The 10,765-nt window shown below is 42.5% G+C and overlaps 1 protein-coding gene across 1 annotated transcript in view; it reads left to right on the top strand.

Annotated features, from left to right (window-relative positions):
• Positions 1-496: 496 nt before the first annotated feature.
• Positions 497-10,765, top strand: part of SLC37A1 (solute carrier family 37 member 1) — a 155,244-nt gene continuing 144,975 nt past the window's right edge. The window contains exon 1 of the mRNA XM_088463376.1: positions 497-595. The gene's annotated coding sequence lies outside the window, so the exon portion shown is untranslated. The remainder of the gene's footprint in view (positions 596-10,765) is intronic.

Genomic DNA, 10,765 nt, shown 5'->3' with positions numbered 1-10,765 from the left:
TACGGAGGGGTTATAGTGAGTAAGAGGAGGAGTAATACAGAGGGGTTATAGTGAGTAATAGTAGGAGTTATACGGAGGGGTTATAGTGAGTAATAGGAGGATTTATACGGAGGGGTTATAGTGAGTAAGAGGAGGTGTTATACGGCGGGGTTATAGTGAGTAACAGGAGTTGTTATACGGAGGGGTTATAGTGAGTAATAGGAGGATTTATACGGAGGTGTTATAGTGAGTAACAGGAGGACTTACAGGGAGTATATTTATTATTTAGGTTGGATTGTTATGGCATTGTACATATGCAGGAATATTAGGAGCAATTAAGGATGTACTATTAATAATGTATATAATTAGCTGCATTGCAATCTATGACGCAGGGAGCTTTGTGTTTCTGTGTATTATTAGATATTATTATGTCACAGCCCTAATTGTACGCACTTGTCTTTCTGGTACAACCTGTCTGGTCACCTGTAGGTTTTGGAGGAGGGGGCTGGAGAGGCGGAGAGGAGACCCAGGTGCTGCTGCTAATGTGCACAAGGAAGTGGGTTAGTTATTCTCAGTTACTGAAGCAACCAGGAAACAGTGAGAGACACAACTGCAGGTGAGTAATGGGACAGGTGTGTCTGTATGTTATATGGTTACTTATATCACAGCCCGTGCTGCTCTATACATTATATACCTGTATGTTATATGGTTACTTATAGCACAGCCCGTGCTGCTCTATAGATTATATACCTGTATGTTATATGGTTACTTGTATCACAGCCCGTGCTGCTCTATACATTATATACCTGTATGTTATATGGTTACTTATATCACAGCCCGTGCTGCTCTATACATTATATACCTGTATGTTATATGGTTACTTATATCACAGCCCGTGCTGCTCTATACATTATATACCTGTATGTTATATGGTTACTTATATCACAGCCCGTGCTGCTCTATACATTATATACCTGTATGTTATATGGTTACTTGTATCACAGCCTGTGCTGCTCTATACATTATATACCTGTATGTTATATGGTTACTTATATCACAGCCCGTGCTGCTCCGATGTATATATTATAACCTGTTTCCTCTTATAGTACTTTCTATCTCTATATTGCACACACACTGTTTCCTATGTTGCTCTATAGATTATATACCTGTATGTTATATGGTTACTTATATCACAGCCCGTGGTGCTCCGATGTATATATTATAACCTGTTTCCTCTTATAGTACTTTCTATGTCTATATTACACACACACTGTTTCCTATGTTGCTCTATAGATTATATACCTGTAGTACATATGGTTACTTATATCACAGCCCGTGCTGCTCCGATGTATATATTATAACCTGTTTCCTCTTATAGTACTTTCTATGTCTATATTACACACACACTGTTTCCTATGTTGCTCTATAGATTATATACCTGTAGTACATATGGTTACTTATATCACAGCCCGTGGTGCTCCGATGTATATATTATAACCTGTTTCCTCTTATAGTACTTTCTATGTCTATATTACACACACACTGTTTCCTATGTTGCTCTATAGATTATATACCTGTAGTACATATGGTTACTTATATCACAGCCCGTGCTGCTCCGATGTATATATTATAACCTGTTTCCTCTTATAGTACTTTCTATGTCTATATTACACACACACTGTTTCCTATGTTGCTCTATAGATTATATACCTGTATGTTATATGGTTACTTATATCACAGCCCGTGCTGCTCCGATGTATATATTATAACCTGTTTCCTCTTTATAGTACTTTCTATGTCTATATTACACACACACTGTTTCCTGTGTTACTCTATGTAACTCTGGTCCTTCATTTCTATCGTTGTCAGACAGATGAACTGACCTAAACCTCCGCACTGACCTAGATGATCAGTCTCTGAGCCTGTTATGGTCAATGGCTTTCAGGTTAATTATATGGTGCAATAATTGGGTTTATTTACCACCAAATAGAATAAATGGGAGAAAACTTCTGGTGTTTCTATAAATGTACTAGTAACTATATATCAGCATATTATTAGCCTTCTATAGAACCCTGTGTGCATTTATCTATTGGATTATTAATGTTATACAGTAGAGAATAAATCAATTGTTTTGTAGTGGATAGTGACCCTCAGCCGCCCCATAAACTCAATATGGAAAATGATATTAAAAAAGTGTTTAAATGAGGAAATACAACTTTATACCATGTTCTATAAAACGTATTTTATTGCATGGACCTGTAGTTTCCTGTTTACCTAATGATGGGTACACACTTATATTACTGATTGGTCAGTGGCACGATCCACGGTGCCAAGCAGCTGATGTGTAAGCTATACACACTTACCAATCAGCCGCTCAATGTGCCTGGCCTGACATCACAGCTGGGTGGGCATTTGAATTTGCACGCTCAGTTGTGATGTCACTGTCGGCAGTCTCTGCAGCAAGTGTTCAGGTGCGTGGTGGATCGCCCGTACACACAGCCATTTGTACCAATATATCAGGCGGGTGGTGGATCGCCCGTACACACAGCCATTTGTACCAATATATCAGGCGGGTGGTGGATCGCCCGTACACACAGCCATTTGTACCAATATATCAGGCGGGTGGTGGATCGCCCGTACACACAGCCATTTGTACCAATATATCAGGCGGGTGGTGGATCGCCCGTACACACAGCCATTTGTATCAATATATAAGGCGGGTGGTGGATCGCCCGTACACACAGCCATTTGTACCAATATATCAGGCGGGTGGTGGATCGCCCGTACACACAGCCATTTGTACCAATATATCAGGCGGGTGGTGGATCGCCCGTACACACAGCCATTTGTATCAATATATCAGGCGGGTGGTGGATCGCCCGTACACACAGCCATTTGTACCAATATATCAGGCGGGTGGTGGATCGCCCGTACACACAGCCATTTGTACCAATATATCTGCACGATGCATCGGCTGTGCTACATGGCTGACCTTTATAGATGTTTGTTGATCGAATGATATCTCTATAGATTGTAAGCTTGCGAGCAGGGCCCTCTTACCTTTACATCTGTCTGTTACTACCCAGTCTTGTTCTATTAATGTTGTTACCAATTGGAAAGCGCAACGGAATATGCTGCGCTGTATAAGAAACTGTAAATAAATAAATAAAAATATAGTGACAAGTGTGTACCCAGCTTAAGGGAAAAGTGTTTTTCTATTTGTCTGTTCTCTTTGAGGGCTCTATTTATCAACATTATTTTTACTAAAATAATGTGAAAAAGGGTGTTTTCACATTGTTAGTATCACCTGTAGTTATTACAGGGCAATTGGAGTAGAATTAGTAAAATTCTACTCCAACCCCTAAGTATCACTTATTTTTAGTAAAGCAGATCGCATTTCCCATAACTGTAATGGGAAATGTGATCCGACCACAGTTACTAAAAATAAATTGTTAAAAAATACCGGGGGAAGCCTTGTGATAATAACGCCACCTGGAGGTGGCGTTATCTAGGGTCTCCCCTGGTTACCGGACTCCCAGCCGGTACCAGTAATCAGCTATGTGGTCTAAACAGACCGCAAGCTGATTGCTGTGAAAAAAAAAAATTGAAACTTTTTTTTTTTTTTTTTTTTACACTTACCTGAATCCAGGGACCGGTGATCGGGCCTCCGGTGATGGCTCCTCTCCGGTCAGCTGGTCTCCCATAGTGCCCTGCTGCCCGGTCATCAGGTGATAGGGTCCCAGTGCGGTATGGGACATCACCTGATCGGGAAGCCCGGAGAAGATCACCGGAGGCCAGGAGGATGCAGGTAAGTGTAATGAAGGGAGGGGGGGGGTCGCGGGGGGCCGCGATCGTGGGGGGCGGGGCTTGGCGTCGGTGGGGGGTAGCACCAACGGTGGGTCAGCGCATGCGCGGGCTCTTAGTCACAGTATTTTTTCCAAAAATACCGCGACTAGAGTGCGGATGGGATCCACAGGGACAGAGCTTTATCACAAGCTCTGTCCCTGCAAGGGATTTATAGTAAATCCCTGTGATATTGCCTGAATTCGCAATGCGAATTCACTCGGTAATATCACACTACAATCCGCATTCAATATGCGGATTGTAGTAAATAGAGCCATAAAAGTTTGTTAAATGTTTTATTATGGTATTAATAGACCCACAGTCACTACTTACTAACATAAGAGGAAGGGTGGGGGTATAGTGCAGACAGGGTTGTCTCCAGTCCTGTACAATATCCTCATGTGTGTTACTTACAATTCCCCCTCTCCTGTATACAGATAAAGTAACGATGTTGTGCCCCCATTATCTCCCATCTGTACCCCCCATGGTGTCCTTGTGTTTCTGCCGTCTTCCCCATTGTGAAGTTTTATCAAAGTCATCTATAGCAAAGTGGCCCTTCAGATGGGGTAAATACAGTGTGTGCTGTCTGTGTACACACAGGGGACAATCTCATTGTGTCCTCTAATCTCATTGTGTCCTCTAATCTCATTGCCTTTGTAGGTTCTTGTGCATTTGTCTAAAGGGGGGTATCCACTACCAGATCTGAAAATGTCTGCATGATTATGACATTGTATTGGTGCAGTCCTTTGTCAGTTCTGTGATGTAATAACGAGCAGACGTGTAGTGCAGGGTCAGCACTCATCTGGAAACATGCTCAGGATATCGTCAGGTTTACCAGCATGTTGGAGAGATCATAGATGTCTAAAAGACCAGCGGGCACGCGCATCGCTGGTCGTTTTAGACACTTTTGCAAACTATTTGCAAATGATTGTTATCGTTCAATTGTTCCACTTAATCGTGTAGTGGATATCCCTCTTTAATTTGTTTTTAGTTTAATTTTTCTGATTGAATGTGAAGTAATTGGCACACAGCAGTGATTTTTGGGTACATGTGGCTGTATGTATAATTGGTGTACTGAGGTGATTATTGGGTACATGTGGCTGTATGTATCATTGGTGTACTGAGGTGATTATTGGGTACATGTGGCTGTATGTATCATTGGTGTACTGAGGTGATTATTGGGTACATGTGGCTGTATGTATCATTGGTGTACTGAGGTGATTATTGGGTACATGTGGCTGTATGTATCATTGGTGTACTGAGGTGATTATTGGGTACATGTGGCTGTATGTATCATTGGTGTACTGAGGTGATTATTGGGTACATGTGGCTGTATGTATCATTGGTGTACTGAGGTGATTATTGGGTACCTGTGGCTGTATGTATCATTGGTGTACTGAGGTGATTATTGGGTACATGTGGCTGTATGTATCATTGGTGTACTGAGGTGATTATTGGGTACATGTGACTGTATGTATCATTGGTGTACTGAGGTGATTATTGGGTACATGTGGCTGTATGTATCATTGGTGTACTGAGGTGATTATTGGGTACATGTGGCTGTATGTATCATTGGTGTACTGAGGTGATTATTGGGTACATGTGGCTGTATGTATAATTGGTGTACTGAGATGATTATTGGGTACATGTGGCTGTATGTATCATTGGTGTACTGAGGTGATTTTTGGGTACATGTGGCTGTATGTATCATTGGTGTACTGAGGTGATTATTGGGTACATGTGGCTGTATGTATCATTGGTGTACTGAGGTGATTATTGGGTACATGTGGCTGTATGTATCATTGGTGTACTGAGGTGATTATTGGGTACCTGTGGCTGTATGTATCATTGGTGTACTGAGGTGATTATTGGGTACATGTGGCTGTATGTATCATTGGTGTACTGAGGTGATTATTGGGTACATGTGACTGTATGTATCATTGGTGTACTGAGGTGATTATTGGGTACATGTGGCTGTATGTATCATTGGTGTACTGAGGTGATTATTGGGTACCTGTGGCTGTATGTATCATTGGTGTACTGAGGTGATTATTGGGTACCTGTGGCTGTATGTATCATTGGTGTACTGAGGTGATTATTGGGTACCTGTGGCTGTATGTATCATTGGTGTACTGAGGTGATTATTGGGTACATGTGGCTGTATGTATCATTGGTGTACTGAGGTGATTTTTGGGTACATGTGGCTGTATGTATCATTGGTGTACTGAGGTGATTATTGGGTACATGTGGCTGTATGTATCATTGGTGTACTGAGGTGATTATTGTGTGATTGTACCCCAGCATCTGCTGTATATGCGCCTATGTAAGTGGGGCTTGGCTGATGGTGTAGGTGCACTAGTGTTGTTGGGCCTAATTATTAAACTATAAAGACTGTGTAAATGTGTTCCAATGCAATGTTTTCCCTGTACACTTGGAGGCACCATTAAATAAATGAGAATAATTAAAAATTATGATAAGCACTATCAAAGCATCCAGTGTAAGTACATATTGCTGCTTATATCAAGTGTCAAGGTAATTGGGTTTTACTCCTCTACCCTCGTGACAGTGATCTGTACTGGTAATAGTGAATGAGTCTATTTTATTATTGTGCACAAAGACTGAACACTTAAGCTGCACACACACAACGATTTTGTTACCAACGATTTTATGAACAATTTTCTGTCAGATTATCTGTCAGATTTTTTTATTGTGTAATGAACGATTTTTGCAGATTCCCTTAATGAAAATCGTTGAGTTGACAAGTCTGACTGAACTACAAACATGAACGCGCATGAACGATAATCGTTCATCGTTTGACTCAGAAAGTGAATGATTTTTTCTATCGTTTAACGATAATCGTTCAAAAAAATCATTGTGTGTGTATGCAGCTTTATATTTGGGCTTTCAGTTCCTTTATTAAAGTAAGAAAAAAAATGTAATATTGGTTAAAAAAATTAGAAGCAACAAAACACCAGATATGAAATTACTTATTTTTTACTTAAATTATTAATATTGCTCTTCGATTTTGCTAATTGTATCTTTAAAATGTATATACCACCTAATTTGTGCCTCCTACAGTAGGAACCTGAAAACTGGAAACATGTACAACGTTTTAGGGCCGTATTCAATACGTGGTGATAACGGGTCAATTTATCGCTGATTATGTCATTTTCGCCTGTTTCAAATATCTCCGGTGTGAAAAGTCTTCGTTAAAAAACGGGGATAAGTTTTCATCATGTAATACATGGCGAAGAAAAGTTAAGAATTGGGGTTTAAGGGTGCAGAATAATAAAAAAAAGAAAAATAGCCTGCAGCATTTTTAATGTCCCCTAAAATTAATGTGTGTGTTTAAAACAAAAAAAAAATTCCTCAGGACACCCCAATAAATGTACTTACATTTTGGGGGTGAAAAAAAATTAAATGGGGGAACAAAGTTGTTTTTTTTTTGTTTTTTTAAACCAGCTAAATTGATTCGGGGGTGTCCCTATGTTTGCAAAAAAAAAAGTGGTGTTCTTCACAGGCGCATTTATGCACCTGCCGCAGCTATTTAAAAACCCTGACTACCTTCAGCAGGCAAAAACGGGGGTACCCATAGTGATCCCCCATGTCTGGACATCTTTAGGGGGGTGCCAGAAACATTTCCCGAAAATTCCCCGGATTTTTCGATTTTTACCATTCCGCCGGGTCCTAATTGAATACGGGGACAAAGCGACCACGCGGCCAATACTTTATCCCTGAAAAACCTGTGATGATGGCGAAAAGTCCGACCTTTGACTTTTCGCCATCAAATTGAATATGGCCCTTAGGTGGTAATTCAGCCTGAAGCAGTTGTGCATTATAAATGGTTTATTACGTGGTGGTAACGCAGCCTGAAGTAGTTGTGCATTATAAATGGTTTATTACGTGGTGGTAACGCAGCCTGAAGCAGTTGTGCATTATAAATGGCTTATTACGTGGTGGTAACGCAGCCTGAAGCAGTTGTGCATTATAAATGGTTTATTACGTGGTGGTAATGCAGCCTGAAGCAGTTGTGCATTATAAATGGTTTATTACGTGGTGGTAATGCAGCCTGAAGTAGTTGTACATTATAAATGGTTTATTACGTGATGGTAACGCAGCCTGAAGCAGTTGTGCATTATAAATGGTTTATTATGTGCTGGTAATGCAGCCTGAAGTAGTTGTGCATTATAAATGGTTTATTACGTGCTGGTAATGCAGCCTGAAGCAGTTGTGCATTATAAATGGTTTATTACGTGGTGGTAACGCAGCCTGAAGTAGTTGTGCATTATAAATGGTTTATTACGTGGTGGTAATGCAGCCTGAAGTAGTTGTGCATTATAAATGGTTTATTACGTGATGGTAACGCAGCCTGAAGCAGTTGTGCATTATAAATGGTTTATTATGTGCTGGTAATGCAGCCTGAAGTAGTTGTGCATTATAAATGGTTTATTACGTGGTGGTAACGCAGCCTGAAGTAGTTGTGCATTATAAATGGTTTATTACGTGGTGGTAACACCATCCTTACTGCCCAGGTTCCTAGTACCAGGAAGCGATGTGACTCTTCAGGGCAGGGTTTGCATGCTTAGAGAATGTGCAATGTTCATTTAATATGACTAATAAACTCCCTCCCAGATCTCTGACACAAAAACCTCAGACAGATAAGGAACTTTGTTTCTGTTCAATGTGGGTTCTGCTTCCTGAACGCTGCGTTACTTTCCGGATGTTACCCAGAATCCCGTATACTTCTGCTTATTACCACAAACTCATGGCATGCTATTCTGTCACACGTGGCTGCTGCTGTGTCCTGTTCATGTCCATCTGAATCCTGAACACCTGTCCTGTTGGTATGTTTGTGTCCTGCTTACGTATTTCTGTATCCTGTTAACACTGTTTTATAGTCGCCAGAGCTCCCTGATTGCAATATTTGTGTCTTACAAGTGTTTAGGGGGGACATGTATTAAAGATACCAAAACAAGACAGTGGTGATGCACTAATAAATAATATACTATGTAGTTCCCGAAATGGCAGAAACAATTCTCCAGACTCCACCTCCTCTCTGATAGAGCCCCCGGATTGGAGCAGAACCGGCCAGTGATTATACCCCACCTCCTCTCTGATAGAGCCCCAGGATTGGAGCAGAACCGGCCAGTGATTATACCCCACCTCCTCTCTGATAGAGCCCCCGGATTGGAGCAGAACCGGCCAGTGATTATACCCCACCTCCTCTCTGATAGAGCCCCCGGAATGGAGCAGAACCGGCCAGTGATTATACCCCACCTCCTCTCTGATAGAGCCCCCGGATTGGAGCAGAACCGGCCAGTGATTATACCCCACCTCCTCTCTGATAGAGCCCCCGGATTGGAGCAGAACCGGCCAGTGATTATACCCCACCTCCTCTCTGATAGAGCCCCCGGATTGGAGCAGAACCGGCCAGTGATTATACCCCACCTCCTCTCTGATAGAGCCCCCGGATTGGAGCAGAACCGGCCAGTGATTATACCCCACCTCCTCTCTGATAGAGCCCCCGGATTGGAGCAGAACCGGCCAGTGATTATACCCCACCTCCTCTCTGATAGAGCCCCCGGATTGGAGCAGAACCGGCCAGTGATTATACCCCACCTCCTCTCTGATAGAGCCCCCGGAATGGAGCAGAACCGGCCAGTGATTATACCCCACCTCCTCTCTGATAGAGCCCCCGGATTGGAGCAGAACCGGCCAGTGATTATACCCCACCTCCTCTCTGATAGAGCCCCCGGATTGGAGCAGAACCGGCCAGTGATTATACCCCACCTCCTCTCTGATGGAGCCCCCGGATTGGAACAGAACTGGCCAGTGATTATACCCCACCTCCTCTCTGATGGAGCCCCCGGATTGGAGCAGAACCGGCCAGTGATTATACCCCACCTCCTCTCTGATGGAGCCCCTGGATTGGAGCAGAACTGGCCAGTGATTATACCCCACCTCCTCTCTGATAGAGCCCCTGTATTGGAGCAGAACCGGCCAGTGATTATACCCCACCTCCTCTCTGATGGAGCCCCCGGATTGGAGCAGAACCGGCCAGTGATTATACCCCACCTCCTCTCTGATAGAGCCCCCGGATTGGAGCAGAACCGGCCAGTGATTATACCCCACCTCCTCTCTGATAGAGCCCCCGGATTGGAGCAGAACCGGCCAGTGATTATACCCCACCTCCTCTCTGATAGAGCCCCCGGATTGGAGCAGAACTGGCCAGTGATTATATATTACAGTAACTTTGCTCTTACGCTGGTGACACTGGGATCTTGTGCTGTGGAAGCCTCATAGACTGAGGGGCCCATTTATCAAAGTGTATTTCAGTTAAAATCCCCGAAAACACACGTTTCTGGGGGTTTACCGAAAATGCTAAATAACCCCCGTATGTATGAAGGAGGGACGTATCTCCGATACCTGCTGCGATCCCTCCATTGCTGCTGACAGCTGCCTCCGCCATAGGTTTCTGTTATGGATGCGATGTATTCCAGATATTGGCATTGGCTGTTTGGATTTTAAAAAGTATGTTTCCCATTCTACAAGCTGCATAGTCTCACTAGTGCTTTGCAATCACTCAGATCAGCTGTTTGGATTTTAAACAGTATGTTACCCATCTCCATCTAGCAAGTTACATATTGTTATTACATTTCTGCATAATGGAATTTATTTCTGTTAGCAAAGATTTAGATGTAATGACTTGATTGTATTTTGTATTACCTGGGTGGGGGGTGTTGTTCAGTGATGCCTAGTTTATGGTGGGATACTGCTGGTGTTTACACAAACCCAGTGCTACATTTCTTCATTGATTAGTGAGCATTTGTGCTCAGCTGTAACATGTCTCAATCAGACTTTCTTTAAGTTTAGAATCAGTATAGAGGCAGCCGTGGATGTCGATGGCAGTCGTGTATTACAAGCACTAAGTGTGTTATAACAC

The sequence above is a fragment of the Taudactylus pleione genome, unplaced genomic scaffold, assembly GCF_031769625.1.
Source record: "Taudactylus pleione unplaced genomic scaffold, aTauple2 ptg001351l, whole genome shotgun sequence".
NCBI lineage: Eukaryota > Metazoa > Chordata > Amphibia > Anura > Myobatrachidae > Taudactylus > Taudactylus pleione.
This window is presented reverse-complemented; position numbering and strand designations above follow the sequence as displayed.